Raw genomic sequence first — 20138 nt, forward strand, 5'->3', positions numbered from 1 at the left:
TGACTCTTTAACAGCGTAGATTGGTGCTTTAATTGTCGGTGGGTGCAGCTCCGACTGCCGCACACATGGCTGAGCGCAGTATTGCAGAGTGCACGGTAACACGGAGGCGCACACCCAGCCTGGCCATCTCACACCATTTTACACCTGTTCGGCTCCAGTGTGCACCTAAAGGGGCGCTGTGAAATTGTGGCCATTGGTTTTGACAAACAAAAGTTGCCTCATAAAATGCTCAAAAGTAATTGTTTCTGCAGTTTCCACGTTCTTCTATTTAAATAATCTTCTCTTGTAAAATGGTGCAGAATGGAAAGAGTTTATTTTCATTATAAAGGAATGGCTGTGAGTGCCCTGTACAGTTGGCTATCACAGGAACAATATGGTGATTAAAACATCCCCCTGCTATGTTTTAATCATTTGGAAAGACAAGCCTATGTCCTTTCGTGCCTTTCAACTGGAAAAAGTACCTTCTCAGTAAACAGTCTTTTTGTTTCCTGTCAAGAAAGAAGCCAAGCTGCTTTAATTGCAAGTGCTCATAATAGAAAAGGAGCAGCTAGTTGTTAGTACTTTTAACTCATCACCTGTCTTAAATAACAGCTTTCAGAATTCAATCTCCAGGTTGTCCCAGCCTTTTGAAAAAAGCAAAGGAACTGTCCAATCCACAGAGGATGAGCTTCACGCCCTTCTGCATCAACTCTTTCTGACACGCAGATGTTAAGAAACAACACTTTCCCTCACTGCATACTTGGAAGCTATGTCCAAATCTCTCCTGTAAACAAATGTAGCATCGATTTGCTGTAATTCTGCTTACAGGTGTTCACAGACTTTTAGTGGACTTTTGTGCAGCAACTTAGAGTAAATAGAGATCCATTTCAGTGCTACACCCTCTAAAAGGGATTTGGGACTCGTGAACAGGACAAGTTGCAGCATGCCTCTTCGCTCGATCAGATTGAAGAATCTGGAAATCTATGTTAGAGCATTGAATGAAGTCTAACATTATGTACAAAAAGCAAAAAAAAAGATAATTTTTTTTCAGAAATCTCCAACAATAATTAAAATTGGAAAGAATGAGACTCCACACTTATAAAAGTAAATTAACTGTGTTAGAGTAGGTGTTTGATAGTAATTAAGATTTACCAAACTGTTAATAACTAATTTTAGCTTGAATGAGCAATACATAACGTTTTCTGACAAGTTCGGTCAGTAAATACAGCAATTTGGCGCTTTTCAGGTGTTTGAATTTTTTTATGGGATGTGGACGTCGATGACTAGGCCAGCATGTATTGTCCATCCCTAATTGCCCTTGAGAAGGTAGGCAGTGAGCTGCAATCCCGCTGGTGTAGGTACACCCACATGGAGGGAGCTCCAGGATTTTGACCTAGCACCAGTGAAGGAAAGGCGATATAGTTACAAGTCAGGATGATAAGTGACTTGGAGGGGAACTTCCAAGAGGCGGTTTTCCCATGTGTCTGCTCCCCTTATCCTACTAGATGGTAGCGGTCATGGGTTTGAAAGGTTTTACCAAAGGAGCCTTGGTGAGTTCCTGCACTGCATCTTGTGGATAGTACACGCTACTGCTACAGTGCATCGGTAGTAGAGGGAGTGAATGTTTGTAGAAGGGGTACCAATCAGGCGGGACTGCTTTGTCCTGGACAGTGGCGACCTTGTTGAGTGTTGGTGGAATTGCACTCATCGAGATATTTGGTATTTGATTGCCAAATCTCTCAACAAGGTATCAGTATAGCTCAGATTGTTGAGGGACAGGACAAAATTGACAGCAGCTTCCTGATTTTATTTTTTTTTAAATATATTTTATTAAAGTTTTTCGATCAAACAAAAATTTCCTATTTTACAACTTTGTAATAATATATACATTGATCGTTTTTTAAATAAATAATATGGTAACTAACGGCAACTGCCAACAACAAAATAAGAAACAACAGAAATAATAACTAAAATAGTAACTTTGTGAAATCAAATATAAATAACTAATATATAAACACACACAAAACCCCTGAGGACCCAAATGAGCCCCCCCTCCCCTGGGTTGCTGCTGCTGCCTTTCCTATTTACCCTTATCGCTCTGCGAGATAGTCGAGGAACGGTTGCCACCGCCCGGTGAACCCCTGAGCCGAACCTCTTAATGCATATTTTATCCGCTCCAGTTTATCCGACCCTGCCATGTCGTCAATCCAGGCCTCCACACCCGGGGGCTTAGCTTCTTTCCACATAAGTAGAATCCTTTGCCGGGCTACTAGGGAAGCAAAGGCCAACACGTCGGCCTCTCTCGCCTCCTGCACTCCCGGCTCATCTGCAACCCCAAATATAGCCAACCCCCAGCTTGGTTTGACCCGGACCCCCACCACCTTCGAGATCACTTTTGCCACACCCACCCAGAACCCATGCAATACCGGACATGACCAATACATGTGGGTGTGGTTCGCCAGGCTTCCCGCGCATCTCCCGTACCTATCCTCCACTCCAAAAAATCTACTCAGCCTTGCTCCCGTCATATGCGCCCTGTGTAGAACCTTGAATTGTATCAGGCTGAGCCTGGCACACGAGGACGAAGAGTTTACCCTACTTAGGGCATCTGCCCACAGCCCCTCCTCCGTCTCTTCCCCCAGCTCCTCCTCCCATTTTCCCTTCAGCTCCTCTACCATCGTCTCCCCCTCGTCTCTCATTTCCCTATATATATCTGACACCCTACCATCACCCACCCATGCCCCCAAAATCACTCTGTCCTGGATCTCTTGCGCCGGGAGCTGCGGAAATTCCCTCACCTGTTGCCTCACAAATGCCCTCACTTGCATATAGCGAAATGCATTCCCAGGTGGCAACCCATATTTTTCTGTCAGTGCTCCCAGACTCGCGAACGTCCCGTCTAAGAACAAGTCCTTCAATTTCGCAATTCCTGCTCGCTGCCAAGATTTAATCCCCCATCTATCCTTCCCGGGACGAACCTATGGTTGTTCCTTATCGGGGACCACACTGAGGCACCCGTCACTCCCTTATGTCGTCTCCACTGCCCCCAAATTTTCAGAGTTGCCACCACCACTGGGTTTGTGGTGTATTTTTTCGGGGAGAACGGCAACGGCGCCGTCGCCAGTGCTTTTAAGCTAGTTCCCCTACAGGACTCCATCTCCATTCTTTTCCACGCCGCTCCTTCTCCTTCCCTCATCCACTTACATATCATTGACACGTTGGCGGCCCAATAATAATCACTTAGACTCGGCAGTGCCAGTCCCCCTCTGTCCCTACTGCGCTGCAGGAACCCCCTCTTTATTCTTGGGGTCTTTCCAGCCCACACAAAGCTCATAATACTCTGGTCCACCTTCTTAAAAAAGGCCTTTGTAATCAGTACAGAGAGGCACTGGAACACAAAAAGAAACCTCGGAAGGACCACCATTTTAACCGCCTGCACCCTGCCCGCCAATGACAGGGGCGCTATGTCCCACCTCCTAAAGTCCTCTTCCATCTGCTCTACCAGTCGTGCCAAGTTAAGCTCATGCAAGGTTCCCCAGTTCCTGGCCACCTGGATCCCTAAATACCGGAAATCTCTTATTAACCTCCTCAACGGTAAATCGTCTATTCCCCTGCCCTGTTCCCCGGGGTGCATCACAAACAGTTCTCTCTTCTCCATATTCAATTTATATCCTGAAAATTCTCCAAACTCCCTGAGTGTCTGCATTATCTCAGGCATCCCCTCCACTGGGTCCGCGACATACAACAACAAATCATCCGCGTATAATGACACCCGATGCTCTTCTCCTCCTCTAAGTACCCCACTCCACTTCCTAGAGCCCCTCAGCGCAATGGCCAATGGCCAATGGCTCAATTGCCAACGCAAACAGTAATGGGGGCAGGGGACATCCCTGTCTTGTACCCCTATATAGTCGGAAGTGGTCAGATCATTGCCTATTTGTAATCACACTTGCCACCGGGGCCCTGTACAGGAGCTGAACCCATCTAATGAACCCCTCTCCAAATCCAAATCTCCTCAGTACTTCCCACAGGTAGTCCCACTCCACTCTATCAAATGCTTTCTCTGCGTCCATCGCCACCACTATCTCCGCCTCCCCCTCCGGTGGGGGCATCATCATCACCCCCAACAGCCTCTGTATTTTAGCATTCAATTGCCTCCCTTTAACAAACCCCGTTTGATCATCATGCACCAACCCAGGGACACAGTCCTCTATCCTCGTCGCCATCACCTTGGCCAAAAGCTTGGCATCTACGTTCAAGAGGGAAATAGGCCTGTATGACCCGCACTGCAGCGGGTCTTTGTCTCTTTTCAGGATCAGCGATATCGTCGCCTCCGACATCGTCGGGGGTAGTGTCCCCCTTTCCCTAGCCTCATTAAAGGTTCTCGTCAGAAGTGGGGCCAGCAGGTCCACGTATTTCCTAAAGAACTCCACCGGGAACCCATCCGGTCCCGGGGCCTTCCCTGCCTGCATGTTCCCAATTCCTTTTACCACCTCCTCCACCTCGATCTGCGCTCCCAGTCCTGTCATCTCCTGTTCCTCAACCTTCGGGAACTCCAGCTGGTCTAGGAAACGCATTATTCCCTCTTTCCCTTCCGGGGGTTGAGCCTTATATAGCCTCTCGTAAAATACCTTAAACACCCCGTACACCCTCTCCTCTCCCCGTTCCATCTTTCCCTCCTCGTCTCTAACCCCTCCGATCTCTCTCTCGCCGCCCCCCTCTTCCTAAGTTGTTGGGCCAGCAGCCGGCTCGCCTTCTCTCCATATTCATACTGCACTCCCTGTGCCTTCCTCCATTGTGCCTCCACCTTACCCATGGTCAACAAGTCAAAGTCCATGTGCAATCTCCGTCTTTCCCTGTATAGCCCTTCATCTGGAGCCTCCGCATATTGCCTATCCACCCTCAAAATCTCCCCCAACAATCTCTCCCTTTCTTTGCCCTCTTGTTCCCCCTTATGGGCCCTTATGGAGATCAGCTCCCCTCTAACCACCGCCTTCAGCGCCACCCAGACCACTCCCACCTGGACCTCTCCGTCATCATTGATCTCTAGGTACCTTTCAATACATCCCCTCACCCTTACACATACCCCCTCGTCCGCCAACAGTCCCATATCTAATCTCCAGAGTGGGCTCTGCTCCTTTTCCTCTCCTACTTCCAGATCTACCCAATGTGGGGCATGATCTGAAATGGCTATAGCCGAATACTCCGTTCCTGCTACCTTCGGGATCAGCGCCCTTCCCAGGACAAAGAAATCTATCCGGGAGTACACTCTATGGACGTGGGAGAAGAAGGAAAACTCTTTACTCCTCGGTCTAGGAAATCTCCAGGGATCCACTCCTCCCATCTGCTCCATAAAGCCCTTAAGCACCTTGGCCGCTGCCGGCCTCCTCCCGGTCCTAGATCTGGACAGGTCCAGCCCTGGGTCCAGCACCGTGTTGAAGTCCCCCCCCCATTACCAACTTTCCCATCTCCAGGTCCGGGATGCGCCCCAACATACGCTTCATAAAGCTCGCGTCATCCCAGTTCGGGGCATATACGTTCACCAGCACCACCGCCTCACCTTGCAATCTGCCACTCACCATCACGTATCTACCCCCACTGTCCACCACTATGGTCTTCGCCTCAAACAATACCCGTTTCCCCACCAGTATTGCCACCCCTCTATTTTGCGCATCCAAGCCCGAGTGGAATACCTGTCCCACCCATCCTTTTCTTAATCTGACCTGATCCGTCAGTTTCAGGTGCGTCTCCTGAAGCATGACCACGTCTGCCTTTAGCTTCTTTAGGTGTGCAAGTACCCTTGCCCTCTTAATCGGCCCATTCAACCCTCTCACGTTCCACGTGATCATCCGGGATGGGGGGCTCTTTACCAGCCCCCCCCCCCCCACCCCCCCTCGTCGACTAGCCATCCCCTTTTTTAGACCAGCTCCTCAACCGGTTCGCACGCACCCGCTTATCCCCCGGACGGTGCCCTCCCGTCCCGACCATCCCATCCCGTGACAGCTCCCCCTTCCCCTTAGCAGCAGCAACCCAGTTAACCCCCCCCCCCACCCGCTAGATCCCTCTCTAGCTTAGTTGCTCCCCCCATATTGCTTCCGGAAGTCAGCAAACTCTGGCTGACCTCGGCTTCCCCCGTTTATCCTTAGCCTCCCATTATGTGAGGCCCCCTCCTTCCTGCGCCCCCTTTTCCCGCCACAATTTCCATAGCGCGGGAACAAAGCCCGCGCTTCCCTCTCGGCCCCGCCCCACCGGCGCCCACATTTCTTCGTGTGTCCCCCCTTCGAGGGGAAAGAAAATTTTCCCCCATCTGATTCACAGTCCCTTGCCACCACCTCGCTACTTCATTTCAAACACTCTTTCTCAAATCTAGTCCAACTTCTCCTCTTCAATAAATGTCCACGCCTCCTCTGCCGTCTCGAAGTAGTGGTGTTTACCCTGGTGTGTGACCCACAGTCTTGCCGGCTGCAACATTCCGAATTTCACTTTCCTCTTGTGGAGCACCGCCTTGGCCCGATTGAAACTCGCCCTCCTTCTCGCCACCTCCGCACTCCAATCCTGATACACGCGGATCACCGCGTTCTCCCACCTGATGCTCCGTGTCTTTTTCGCCCATCTCAGGACCATCTCCCTGTCCTTGTAGCGGTGGAACCTCACCACTATTGCTCGAGGTATTTCTCCTGCCTTTGGTCTTCTCACGAGGACTCGGTACGCTCCCTCCACTTCCAGGGGGGCCGTCGGGGCCTCAGCTCCCATTAAGGTATGGAGCATCGTGCTCACATACGCCCCAACGTCCGCTCCCTCTGCCCCTTCGGGAAGACCCAAGATTCTTAAGTTCTTCCTCCTCGAGCTATTTTCCAGGGCTTCCAGTCTCTCCATACACCTCTTATGCAGTGCCTCGTGCGTCTCCGTCTTCACCACCAAGCCCTGTATCTCGTCCTCATTTTCGGCAGCTTTTGCCTTCACTCCACGGAGCTCCATCTCTTGGGTCTTCTTCGCCTCCTTTAACCCCTCAATCGCCTGCAGCATCGGCGCCAGCATCTCCTTCTTGAGCTCCTCCACACATCGCCGGAGGAACTCCTGCTGTTCCAGGCCCCATACCAACTGGCCTCCCTCCGCCGCCATCTTACTTCTCACTTCCCTTCTTTGCCGCTGCTCCAGAGGATCCTCCGCAATCTGGCCACTATTATCTCTTCTGTCCATTCACATCCGGAGGGACTCCCTTCTATGTCGCCTCACAGTGGGTTTAGCCTTCGAAAATTGCCGTTGGGGCTCCCGATAAGAGCCCAAAAGTCCGTTAAAACGCGAGGTGCCGAAACGTGCGACTTAGCTGGTCATCGCCGCACCCGGAAGTCCTGATTTTTGTTTTTAACTGCACATGTGTGGACACCAGGGGCGAAATTCTCCAGAAACGGTGCGATGTCCGCCGACTGGCGCCCAAAACGGCGCAAATCAGACGGGCATCGCGCCGCCCCAAAGGTGCGGAATGCTCCGCATCTTTGGGGGCCGAGCCCCAACCTTAAGGGGCTAGGTCGACGCCGGACGAATTTCCGCCCCGCCAGCTGGCGGAAAAGGCCTTTGGTGCCCCGCCAGCTGGCGTGGAAATGACATCTCTGGGCGGCGCATGCGCGGGAGCGTCAGCGGCAGCTGACAGCTTCCCATGCATGCGCAGTGGAGGGAGTCTCTTCTGCCTCTGCCATGGTGGAAACTAAACACGCCCTGTAGCAGACAGCCCAAAGCGAACGTAAAAGCAGACAGACAGCCCAGCTCCACCCAAACTCTGACATCACTGATAAGCACCCATTTCTTAAAGGTACATCCACTACAGCTATTTTATAAACACCCATTTCTTAAAGGTACTCTCACATGACACCTCCCCCCAAGAAAACAAAAACCCATCGACTTCAAGATGGTTTCATTTTTCACCTTTTCACTTTACATTAAAAAATATGGACAATGAATATACGTTTTTGTTTAGCAAAACAAAACACGCAAACATTTCACAATAACATAGTCCATTTGTGTTCTTCTTCCTCCAACTGGAATTCTTCTCGATTGACAGTCTCTTTAGACAAGAAGGTTTCTGCACGATCCATCCATTTCTCTATGCCTCGGCATTTCTCTTTAAAGTCAGATACTTTAGTTCAATCTGATCACAGAGTCCCTTGTAATTCTCCAACACAGGAGCATTGGTTATCACAGCTTTCAGGCAGTCAAATACCTGTTGAAACTCCACTGTCCACTGACATTTTTGACGTTTCTTCAGCAAGTCCGTCAGTGGAGCAACCATGCGACAAAGATTTGGCACAAATTTCGATCAAATCCACTCATGTCAAGAAATCGCATTATTTCCCTTTGTGTCGAGGGTATTGGAAACTCCTCAATAACTTTTGTTTTCTCATCCCGTGTGACCATTCGACCCTGTCTGATTGTATGGCCATGGAAAGTGACTTGGGCTTTTCCAAATTCACTTTTGGCTAGGTTGACCACCAAACCCACCTCTTGAAGTCAATCGAATAACTCCATCAGATGATTTAAATGTTCTTTCCATGTCTGGCTGAAAATGACCAGATCATCAATGTATACCGCACAATTGGGTAATCCTGAAACAACTTTGTTAGTTAACCGTTGAAATGTGGCTGGGGCGTTTTTCATGCCAAATGGCATAACTTTGAATTGGTATATACCATCTGGAGTCACAAAAGCTGAAATCTCCTTCGCCCTTTCGGATAAAGGTACCTGCCAGTAACCTTTAAGTAAATCCAGTTTGGAAATAAAAGCTGGTTGTCCCACTTTCTCAATGCAATCCTCCAAATGTGGGACAGGATAAGAGTCCGTTCTTGTAACTGCATTAGCCTTTCTGTAGTCCACACACAACCGTTGGGTACCATCTGGTTTAGGTACCATCATTATGGGTGAGCTCCATTGGCTGCAACCCACTTCAATTATGCCATTTTTAAACATACTTTCAATCTCTTTGTTAACCTGTGTCAATTTTAAAGGGTTAAGTATATATGGATGTTGTTTGATTGGAACAGCATTTCCCACATCTACATCATGTATAGCCATTTTAGTACTTCCCAATTTATCTCCACAAACGTGCCCATGTGATATCAATAACTCTTTCAGGTCAGTCCGTTTTTCCTCTGGATGGTAACTCAACAATTTATCCCAATTTTTAAGAACATCCTCATTTTCCAATTTACTTTGAGGTATGTCAAATTCACAGTCATCTGGATTTGGTTTGTCACTTTGAGTTAGAATCATTAAAACCTCCTCCTTTTTCTCTCCTTCCCTTTCAAAGTACCTTTTAAGCATATTCACATGACAGACTCGGTGAGTTTTCCTTCTATCTGGCGTTCTTACCACATAATTCACCTCACTTAATTTCCTTTCAATCTGATACGGTCCACAAATCTTGCTTTTAAAGGGTCACCTACCACTGGTAACAAAACTAAAACTTTATTTCCACTGGCAAAACTACGAACTTTGGATTTATTTTCCGCTACCCGTTTCATCACATTTTGTGCAACTTTTAAATGTTGTCTAGCCAATTCCCCTGCTCTATGTAATCGTTCCCTAAAATTTGGCACGTAATCACTCTCCAATTTTTCCTTCATCAATTTAAGAGGTTCTCTTATCTCATGACCAAAAATGAGTTCAAAGGGCCTGAATTTGTTTGACTCATTAAGTGCATCCCTAATTGCAAACAGTACGGATGGAATTTCTTTATCCCAATCCTCTGGATAATCTTGACAATAAGCCCTCAACATTGTCTTTAATGTCTGATGCCATCTTTCTAACGCTCCCTGCAATTCTGGATGGTACGCAATTGATTGAAATTGTTTTATTCCTAAGTTATCCATAACTTCATTGAATAACCTTGAGGTAGAATTTGATCCCTGATCCGATTGTATTTCTGTGGGTAGTCCATATCTAGTAAAGAATTTAAGTAACTCCTCCACAATCTTTTTAGCTGTAATATTGTGTACTGGAATGGCCTCTGGAAACCTAGTAGACACATCCATTATAGTCAAAAGATATTGATTCCCACTTTTTGTTTTAGGAAACGGTCATACGCAATCAATTAAAACCCTCGTAAAAGGTTCCTCAAATGCTGGAATGGGTATTAACGGCGCTGGTTTTATTACTGCTTGAGGTTTCCCTATCATTTGACATATGTGACATGATCGACAAAATTTAACTACATCTTTATGTAATCCAGGCCAATAAAAATGTTTTGGGGTTTTAGCTTGAGTTTTTCTCACTCCCAAATGGCCTCCCATTGGTACCTCATGTGCAACTCGCAACACCTCCTTTCTATACCCTACCGGCAATACTACTTGATGAACCTCTGCCCACTTTTCATCTGCCTGCATAAGTACAGGTCTCCATTTTCTCATCAAGACATAATTTTTACGGTAATAACACTCCGGTATACACTCAGATTCCTCTTCCGTGTATACTTTCTGAGACATCCGTTTTATTTCTAATCTTTCTGTTGTAACTCCGCCAATCTTCCTGAACTAAAAATATCCGCCTCATCTTCCATCCATTCTTGTTCTTTTTCAACCATCTGATCAAAAATCGTCTCTGATAATTGCACTTCAACTGTATCTTCACTCTTTGATTTCTCTCTTGTCTTAACCTGTGACTTTGCGACCTTGTTACTACACAATCCGGGAAAATCCCAGGATATTCGTCCTTCAACACTTCAGTTGTCTGATTTTCCACTGGCTTATCAACCACAGTAGGCATCACTCCCACCTGCGATCCAGCTATATCATTACCCAAGATAAATTGTATTCCTGGACAAGATTAGTTTCTCTATTACTCCTACTACCACTTCACCACTCTTTACTGGACTTTCCAACCTTACCTTATATAATGGAACACTACTCTTCTCACCATGAATTCCACATATTACCACCTTTTCTAGCAACATTCTTCCCCAACTACATAACTCCTCATCTCTTACCATTAAAAATTGACTAGCTCCCATATCTCTTAAAATTGTAACTTCGGTACCTGCTCCTTCTGGTTCACATGAGCAAACTTTACCCACACAAGTAAATTCTTTAAAGAGATCTGGCACCTTCTTATCAATCACCTCTTGATCAGGCTGTACAATCTTTTGCTCCTCCTTCGCTTCACTTGGGCTTTCATTTACCACTTTAGCAAACCCCACTGTCTTATCCTGTTTTACCACATCAGCCTTCCCAATGCTTTTCTTTCACCACCAACACTATGACTTTACATGACCTAGTTTATAACAGTGAAAACATTTGAAACTTTTCATGCCTCTTCCACCCTCCTGGATTTCTTTTTTAATCTGAGGTACACCCTTCTTATTATCTCCCATCAGATCACCTTTACCTTTACCACTTGAGTATTTCTCATGTCCCCAGTTTCTGTCCCTCACAGGCTGAAACTGATGTCGGAAACCAAGCTTTGATTTATGAACTAATTCATAATCATCTGCCATTTCTGCTGCTAACATCACAGTTTTAACCCTCTGCTCTTCCACATGAGTTCTCACTACATCAGGAATTGAATTTTTAAACTCCTCCAAAAGTAGAATTTCTCTGAGAGCTTCATACGTTTGGTCTATTTTCAAAGCCCTTATCCACCTATCAAAATTACTCGGTTTGATCCTTTCAAACTCCATGTATGTTTGACCAGGTTCTTTCCTTAAATTTCTAAACCTTTGTCTGTAGACTTCAGGCACTAGTTCATATGCACCTAAGATGGATTTTTTCACCTCCTCATACGACTCAGATACCTCCTCCGGTAGTGATGCAAACACTTCACTCGCCCAACCTACCAGCTTTGTTTGAATCAGTAATACCCACATGTCCGGAGGCCATTTCATTTGTTTAGCCACCTTCTTAGGTGAAATGAAAAAGGCTTCCACTTCCTTCTCATCAAACCCTGGCACTGCTTGAACATATTTAAATAGATCCCCACCAAGCCTTCGACTATGACGCTCAAGCTCATTGTCCTCATCACTCTCCTCAGACCGTTATTCTTTCCATCCGCCAATTTTAACGACTGTTATGTTTCATGGCCATTTTCTGAAGTTCATACTCTATCTCCTTTTCTCTTTCCTCTCTCTCCTTTTCTTTTTCCTCTGTATCTCTTTCTCTTTTTCTTTTTCCTCTCTATCTGTTTCTCTCTCTTTTTCTTTTTCCCTGATCTGTACCTCCCTTTCTCTTTCTTTTGTTCTTCTCTCTCCTTTTCTTTTTCCTTGGTCTGTATCCCCCTTTTTCTCTCATTGCTTATTCAAGCTGCTTTAATTCTTTTTCATGTTCAAGTTGATTAATCTGCAACTGGATCTTTGCTATTTCCAATGAATCAAACTGTATCTCAGGCAAATTTAAATGCTCAGCGAGCGCCGTAAGTATCTCATCTTTTCGTATTCTGTCAGGTAATGTTAACTGCAATGTTTTTGCAAAATCTATAAGCCTTTTTAGTCTCTGTCCGTCAGGTACTGCGTGTGACCTTCTCCACCCCCAAAAACTTCAGAGCCTCTGAAAGAGCCATTGTCCACAACACACTCCCTACTTAAACTGGAATACCACAGCTGAAAAGCAAATACAACATGTTCACCCCTCACTGTCTTTAAGTTCACTAAGCCAATCCAGTAGATAGACTTTTATCCCGGACGAGCCCCCAATTTATTACGGGCCAGGGTTTAGAGAATCCCACTCTCACATGACAGTAGCCATTTCCATTTCCAGCACGTAGCTCAAGGGCACTGGAGTTCCTGCCCCACAGGGGTGGGGGGAGGTGGTGGGTGAGAAGCTTTTCATCTGTGAGGCCTTCAAGCAATCTTTAAATATTGTGGATGCCCGTAACAGGGGCAACTACAGTTGATGCCTGTCCCACCAAACACTTCCAGGATAGAGCCCTGCTCTTGTTCTATGCTGACGATCACTTTAACTCTGTTTGACTGTGAGCAGCCTCTAGCTTCTCAGCTGAAGGCCTGGTGGGTAATATTGTTCTGAATGAGCCACCTGCTAACACCGTTGAAGAAATGCTTTTGTAAATTGCTGATGCTTTTTGATGCACGATCAATTACACTCAAGATGAAGCGATTTCATAACTGAAGGCTTTCATCGACTAGGACTTGTTCCCCAGCAGCTTTGGCACAGAAAGTGAAGGCTGCTGGGATGACACCAGTTCTTATATTCGTCCTTCAGGGCGGAGCTACGTATCAACAGCCAATGGTAAACTCCTAGGTTTATCCAATGGTCATCAGCCTCTTGGGTACCGCAATACCTGATAATACCACACTTTTGTTGCTGGTGTGGTGAGTACTGCATGTAACTGGCATGTCACCGCTTGTTAACCACACTGGAAGTCAAGGATGTTTAACTACACCTTGATTGCCAGTGGAATATGTGGATGCCAGGATTTGGTTCCGGTGGAGATTGGGCCGTGTGGGAGTGTCTGCACAGCTGTGGCTCCTGGACGGAGAATGGCACTGATACATGGAACAAATCACACATTGAGGGACAGATCATTTCTACCACAAAATTTTGGACATAATAACACATTCTCAGGTTATCCTCCATTTCTAGAACAAAGATTAGTAGAGCACAGGAGCAGGCTGTACGGCCATCCAAGCCCTCATGATGCCCTAACTAATAAAAAACATTCTGCCCTTACTCGGTTCATATCGCTCTATTTCTTTCCTATTCATGCACCCATCCAGATGCCTCTTAAATGTTGCTAATAAGCCTGCTTCCACCACATTCCAGGCACCCACCACTCTCTGCATGAAAAACTTACCCCGCACATCTCCCTTAAACTTTCCCCTCTCACCTTGAACCTCCTTGGAATTGACACTTCCACCCTTGGAAAAAGCCTCTGACTGTCCACCCTGTCTATGCGCCTCGTAATTTTGTAGACCTCTATCAGGCCTCCCCTCAGCCTCTGTCTTTCCAGTGAAAACAATCGTAGTTTACTGAACCTCTACTCATAGCCAACACCTTTGAGACCAGGCAGCATCCTGGTGAATATTCTTTGCACTCTCTCCAAAGCTTTCACATTCTTCTGATAATGTGGTGACCAGAACGACATGCAATGTTCAAATGCGACCTAACCAAGATTTTATATAGCTGCAACATGATTTCCCAACTCCTGCACTCGATGCCCGGCTGATGAAAGCAAGTATGCCATATGCCTTTTTTAAAATTTAATTTTAAAAATAAATTTAGAGTACCCAATTTTTTTTGCCCAATTAAGGGGCAATTTAGCGTGGCCAATCCACCTATCCTGCACATCTTTGGGTTGTGGGGGTGAGACCCATGCACACACGGGGAGAATGTGCAAACTCCACACCGACAGTGACCCAGGACCGGGATTGAACCTGGGTCGTCAGCACAATTAGGCAGCAGTACTAACCACTGTGCCACCGTGCCGCGTGCCATATGCTTTCTTAACCACCATGGCCACCTGTGTTGCCACTTTTAGGGAACTGTGGACCTGCATGCCCAGATCCCTCTGTATGTTAACGTTCCTAAGGATTCTGCCATTTACAGTTTAATTCATACATAGGTTTGATCCTCCAAAATGCATCACCTCGCATTTGTCCGGATTAAACTCCATCTGCCATTTCTGTGCCCAAGTCTCCAATCTATCTATGTACTCTTGTATCCTCTGACAATTCTCGGCATTATCAGCAACTCCACCAATCTTCGTGTCATCCGCAAACTTACTAATCAGACCACACACATTTTCCACCATTCATTAAACTTGCTTTCGAGAGCCTGCAACCAAGGTTCAGTAAACTGAATCCTTCGATGAGAGGAATCTCCTATGAAAACAAAATGTCGAGAATGAGCAAATGTACTCTGACATTCTGAAGAATGAAAGGTAATTTGATTGAAATGTATACATTTTTAGAAGGCTTGACAAGGTAGATGCGAAGAAGCTGTTTCATCTGACTGGAGAGTTTTGATCTAGGAATGATAGTCTCAGGTTAAGGAACAGCCATTTAGGACTGAGATGAAGAGAAATTTATTCTCTTAGGATTGTTTTGAACTCTCTATCCCGGAGGACTATGCTTGCTTATTCATTTTCTATATTCAAGATGAAGAACAATAGATTTTTGAAAACTAAGGGAATCAAGGGATGTGAGCTTAGGAAGAAAACATGGAACTGAGGTAGAAGATCAGCTATGGTCTGACTGAATGATTATTAAGTAGGCTTAAGGAATCATATGACCTGTCCTGCTGCTATTTCTCATGTTCTATTTGGCCCATTGAGCCTACTACACCATTCAATAAGATCATGAATGATCTGATTGTGGCCTTTGTGGCCTTAACTCCACTTTCCTGCATGGCCCCATAATTCTGAACTTCCTCATTGATCTGTCTAACTCAGCCTTGAATATATCCAATGTTCTAGCCTCCATTGCTTTGTGTGCAAGATAATTTTCAAGACTAACGAACCTTTGAGAGAAAAAAAATCATCCTCATCTCAGTCTTAAACAGAGGACTCCTTGGGCAAAATTCTCCCGAAACGGCGCGATGTCCGCCGACTGGCGCCCAAAACGGCGCCAATCAGACGGGCATTGCGCCGCCCCAAAGGTGCGGAATGCTCGGCATCTTTGGGGGCCCAGCCCCAACATTGAGGGGCTAGGCCGGCGCCGGAGGAACTTCCGCCCCGCCAGCTGGCGGAAACGGCCTTTGTTGCCCCGCCATGCGGCGCATGGGCGGCGCATGCGCGGGAGCGTCAGCGGCCGCTGACAGTTTCCCACGCATGCGCAGTGGAGGGAGTCTCTTCCGCCTCCGCCATGGTGGAGGCCGTGGCGGAGGCGGAAGGGTAAGAGTGCCCCCATGGCACAGGCCCGCCCGCGGATCGGTGGGCCCCGATCGCGGGCCAGGCCACCGTGGGGGCACCCCCCGGGGCCAGATCGCCCCACGCCCCCAGGACCCCGGAGCCCGCCCACGCGCCTTGTCCCGCCGTTCAAAAGGTGGTTTAATCCACGCCGGCGGGACAGGCAATTTATCGGCGGGACTTCGGCCCATCCGGGCCGGAGAATCGAGCGGAAGGCCCGCCAACCGGCGCGGCGCGATTCCCGCCCCCGCCGAATCTCCGGTGCCGGAGACTCCGGCAACCGGTGGGGGCGGGATTCACGCCAGCCCCCGGCGATTCTCCGACCCGGCGGGGGGGTCGGAGAATGTCGCCCCTTGTTTTTTATGCTGTGCTCCCTCGTTCTATGTTCCTCCACAAGAGGCATCATCGTCTCCGTATCTCCTGTCAAGCCTCCTCGGAATCTTTTATGTTTCAATAAGATCACCTCCTATTTTCCTAAACTCCAATGAGTAAAAGCCCAACTTGCTCAACCCCTCCTCATAAGGCAAGCCCTTCATCCCAGCAATCAGCTTGGTGAACCTTCTCTGAACCGCGAACATTCCATTTGTTTTCCTAATTATATGCTGTACTTGCATGCTAGCTTTCTGTGAGTTGTGTACAAGGACACCCAGATACCTTTCTACTATGGCATTTGCAGTCTCTTTCCATTTGAATAATTTTCTGCTTTTCTATTCTTCCCACCAAAATGGACAATCTCACATTTTCCCACATTATACTCCAGCTGCCAATTTTCTGCCCCACTCTTAATCCTTTGCAGATTCTTTGTATCCTCCTCACAACTTGCAAAGTTGTAGGGCGCTATTCTTCCCCCCCCCCCCATGCCGGGTGGGAGAATCGCCGGAGCACTGCGCGAATCGCACCATGCCGCCCCGACCCCCGCACGTGATTGTCCCACCCCACGGAAACCAGCAGCACGCGATTCGCACCGGGCCGCTCGGAGAACCAGCGACCGGCGATTCTCTGCGGGAACGCTGGGGGGGCGGCCTGTGGGGGGGGGAGGGGGCTCCTTCACCAGGGTGGCCTCCGATTGGGTCTGGCCCACGATCGGGGCCCATCAATCGGCGGGCCGGCCTCTTTCCTCCTCCCCCCCCCTCTCCCGCGCGCAGCCCCAGAACACCGGCTCCATGTTGGTGAAAGGCCGCCACGCGTAAGACATTCCCCGCACATGCGCAGGATGGAGCGGCCCAACGGCACATGCACGGGTTGGCGCGGCGTCCATTTGGCGCCGCGTAAGGACGCTGGAGCGGCATGAACCGCTCCAGCGTCGTGCTGGCCCCCTGTGGAGGCCAGAATAGGTCATGTCCAGGCCCTGTTTGTGCCGTCGTGAAACACGACGGCTCGAACACTTGGCCTCAATATCAGAGAATCGCCCCCGTATTAACAGCAAATCTGGCTCCAATATTGTCTGTCCTCTCATCAAAGTCATTCATTTAGATTGTAAGTAGTTGAGGCTCCAACACTGATCCGTGGCTTAGAAGTTGTGAACATTCTGAAATGGAACTGTAAAATGCTTTCACACCTTCAAATAGAACTGTAGAACCACAGAAAAGTTACGGTGCAGAAATAGGCGATTCAGCTCAAGTGTTGGTACCGGCCAAAAAAGAGAATAAAAGAAACTAAGCATTCATTTTAATCCCACTTTCTCGCACTTAGTTCGCAGCCTTGCAGGTTGCAGCACTTCAGATGCTGATCCAGGCCCTTTCAATGATTTGAGCATTTCAGCCTCAAACACCAACTTAGGCAGTGAACTCCAGATGCTCACCACCTTCTAGGTGAAAATATTTTCCCTCTTGTCCCCTCTAATCCTTTTACCAATCATCTTAAATCTATGCCCCCAGGAAATTGACCCCTTAGCTCGGGCAAACAAGTCTTTCCTGTCTACCATATCTAGGCCCCGAATAATTTTGTACACCTCAATTAGGTCTCCCCTTTGCCCCCTCTGTTCTAAGGAAAACTATTCTAGCCTCCAATGTCTCCTCAGAGCTGCAATTTTCAGGGTCTGGCAACATTCTTGTAATTCTACTCTGCACTCCCGCCAGAGCAATTATGTCCTTCCTGTAACGGTGACCAGAACTGTGCTCAAAATTCCAGCTGTGGCCTAACCAGCATTTTATACAGTTCCAGCATTGCATCCCTGTTTTTATATTCAATACCTCACCCAATAAAGGAAAGTATTCCGTATGCTTTCTTAACCACATTGTCCACCTGCTATCTTCAAAGTGCAAGGACTCTCACTTCCTCAACCCCTCTTAATATCTTTCCGTTTATTAAGTATTCCCTTGCTTTATTTTCCCTCCCCAAATCCACACTTTTGCGGATTGAATTCCATTTGCCACTCCTTCGTCTATTCAACCAAACCAAGGATATCATTCTGGAGTCCACAGCTATCCTCTTCACTATCAACTGCACGGCCAATTTTTATGTCATCTGTAAATTTGCAAATAATGCCATTCACATTTAAGTCGAAATCGTTAATATATACAAGAAACAGCAAGGGACCAACACTGAGCCCTGTGGAACACCACTGGAAACTGTTTTGCATTCGCAAAAGCATCCTTTGACCATTACCCTTTGTTTCCTGTCACTGAACTAACTTGGATCCAACTTGCCACCTTTTCCCTATCCCATGAGATCTCACTTTTCTGACCATTCTGCCATGTGGGACCTTGTCACATGAAATCCACATAGCCAATAGCCACTGCAATATCCTCATCAATCCTCCTTGTTGCTTCCTCATAACATTCTATTAAGTTGGTAAGACACAATCTTTCCCAAACAAAACCATGAAGTCTATCCCTGATCAGTTCATGCCTTTCGAAGTGACAGTTTATCCTATCTCTACGACATGTTTCCAATAATTTGCCAACCATCAAAGTCAGATTGATCAGCCTATAATTTGCTGGCCTATCCCTCGCACCTATTTTAAATAATGGTACAATATTCACAGACCTTCAATCCCTCTGAGACCTCACATTTATCTAGTGAGGATTGGAAAATGATCCTCAGAGCATCCACCTTTTCCTCCATGGCATCCTTCAACAGACTATTTTTGTTTATTAATTTAACTCCCAAGATGTCAATATTAGTGTTGTGTTATGGAATATAATGGGGGCCCTGGACTAATTGATCTGAGGAGTCGTGAATAGTATTAAATACAGTGCATTCATCAGCGAACAACTCCACTTCTTGTTGGAGGGAACTGATCTGAGAAACTCCTGAGTAAGTGTGGCTTGATAGCACTGGCAGTTACATCTTTCACCATTCTGCCTCGTTGTCCAGGTATGAAGCTATTGTATAGCTTGTCCTAACACTGCAGAAGAAATTTAAATGCTAATGCTCGTACTGGGAAATCAGTCAACAGACCAGTTATCCAATGCCTTTGTGCAACTGGCTGGAACCCAGAGGTAAGCCTGCAGGAATCACTGAAGCCTATAGTTGTGAAAACTTAGCTTTTCTCTTTTTAATTTCCTCTAATCCATGTCTTTGTTACTTCTAGATTTCACTATTCCAAAACATACTTTGAAGGCTGCACACATTCTTCTCCTTCATAAACCTGAGGTCATCCAAAACTCAGCTGAATGTGTTCTTACTTGCACCATGTCCCATTGATCCATCATCCCTGTGCTTGCTGCTCTACACTGTCTCCTCGTTAAGAAATACCTTGATTTTAAAATTCTCATCCTTGTTTTCAAATCCATCCATGGCCTATCCCCTACCTGTCCCTGTAATGTCCTCAAGTGCAGCAACCCTCCATGATATCTATGCTCATCTAAATTTGATCTCTTGAGAATCCATCACTTGGATTGCTCCACCACCGGTGTGAGTGCCATCAACTGCCTTGTTCCTAAGCTCTGGAAATCCCTTCCCAAACCTCTGTTCTTCTCTACCTCTCTTTCTTCCCTTAAAACTCTCCAAAAACCTATTTCTTTGACCAAGTGTTCGAATGTCACCTGAGGAGGTTCAATGTCAGATTTTGCTTATAATGCTCCTGTGAAAGGCCTTGAGGAATTTTCTAATGTTGATGTGCTATTTAATTACTACTTGTCCTGGTTTCAGTCAGATATGCAAAACCTGTATGGCTAGAAATGATGGTGCTCGCACTGGTCCCACATATTGTAAATGTACCTGAGGTAAACAACTGAAATGACAATGGAGAAAGCACGGCCCAGGGAGATTAAGTCATTTTCTGTAGAATTTGTGTTTACGGCTCCAGATTGGCTGTCATTTATAATTTTGTCATTCCTTATTTTGAAGACCATATGGCTGTGGTTGATTTG

General features: G+C 46.9%; 1 protein-coding gene across 2 annotated transcripts in view; it reads left to right on the forward strand.

Annotated features, from left to right (window-relative positions):
* The window catches only part of LOC140425065 (band 4.1-like protein 4B), a 574236-nt gene that overhangs the window by 452064 nt on the left and 102034 nt on the right, over positions 1-20138 (forward strand). The gene's annotated exons all lie outside the window — the stretch shown is intronic.

The sequence above is a fragment of the Scyliorhinus torazame genome, chromosome 6 (assembly GCF_047496885.1).
Source record: "Scyliorhinus torazame isolate Kashiwa2021f chromosome 6, sScyTor2.1, whole genome shotgun sequence".
NCBI lineage: Eukaryota > Metazoa > Chordata > Chondrichthyes > Carcharhiniformes > Scyliorhinidae > Scyliorhinus > Scyliorhinus torazame.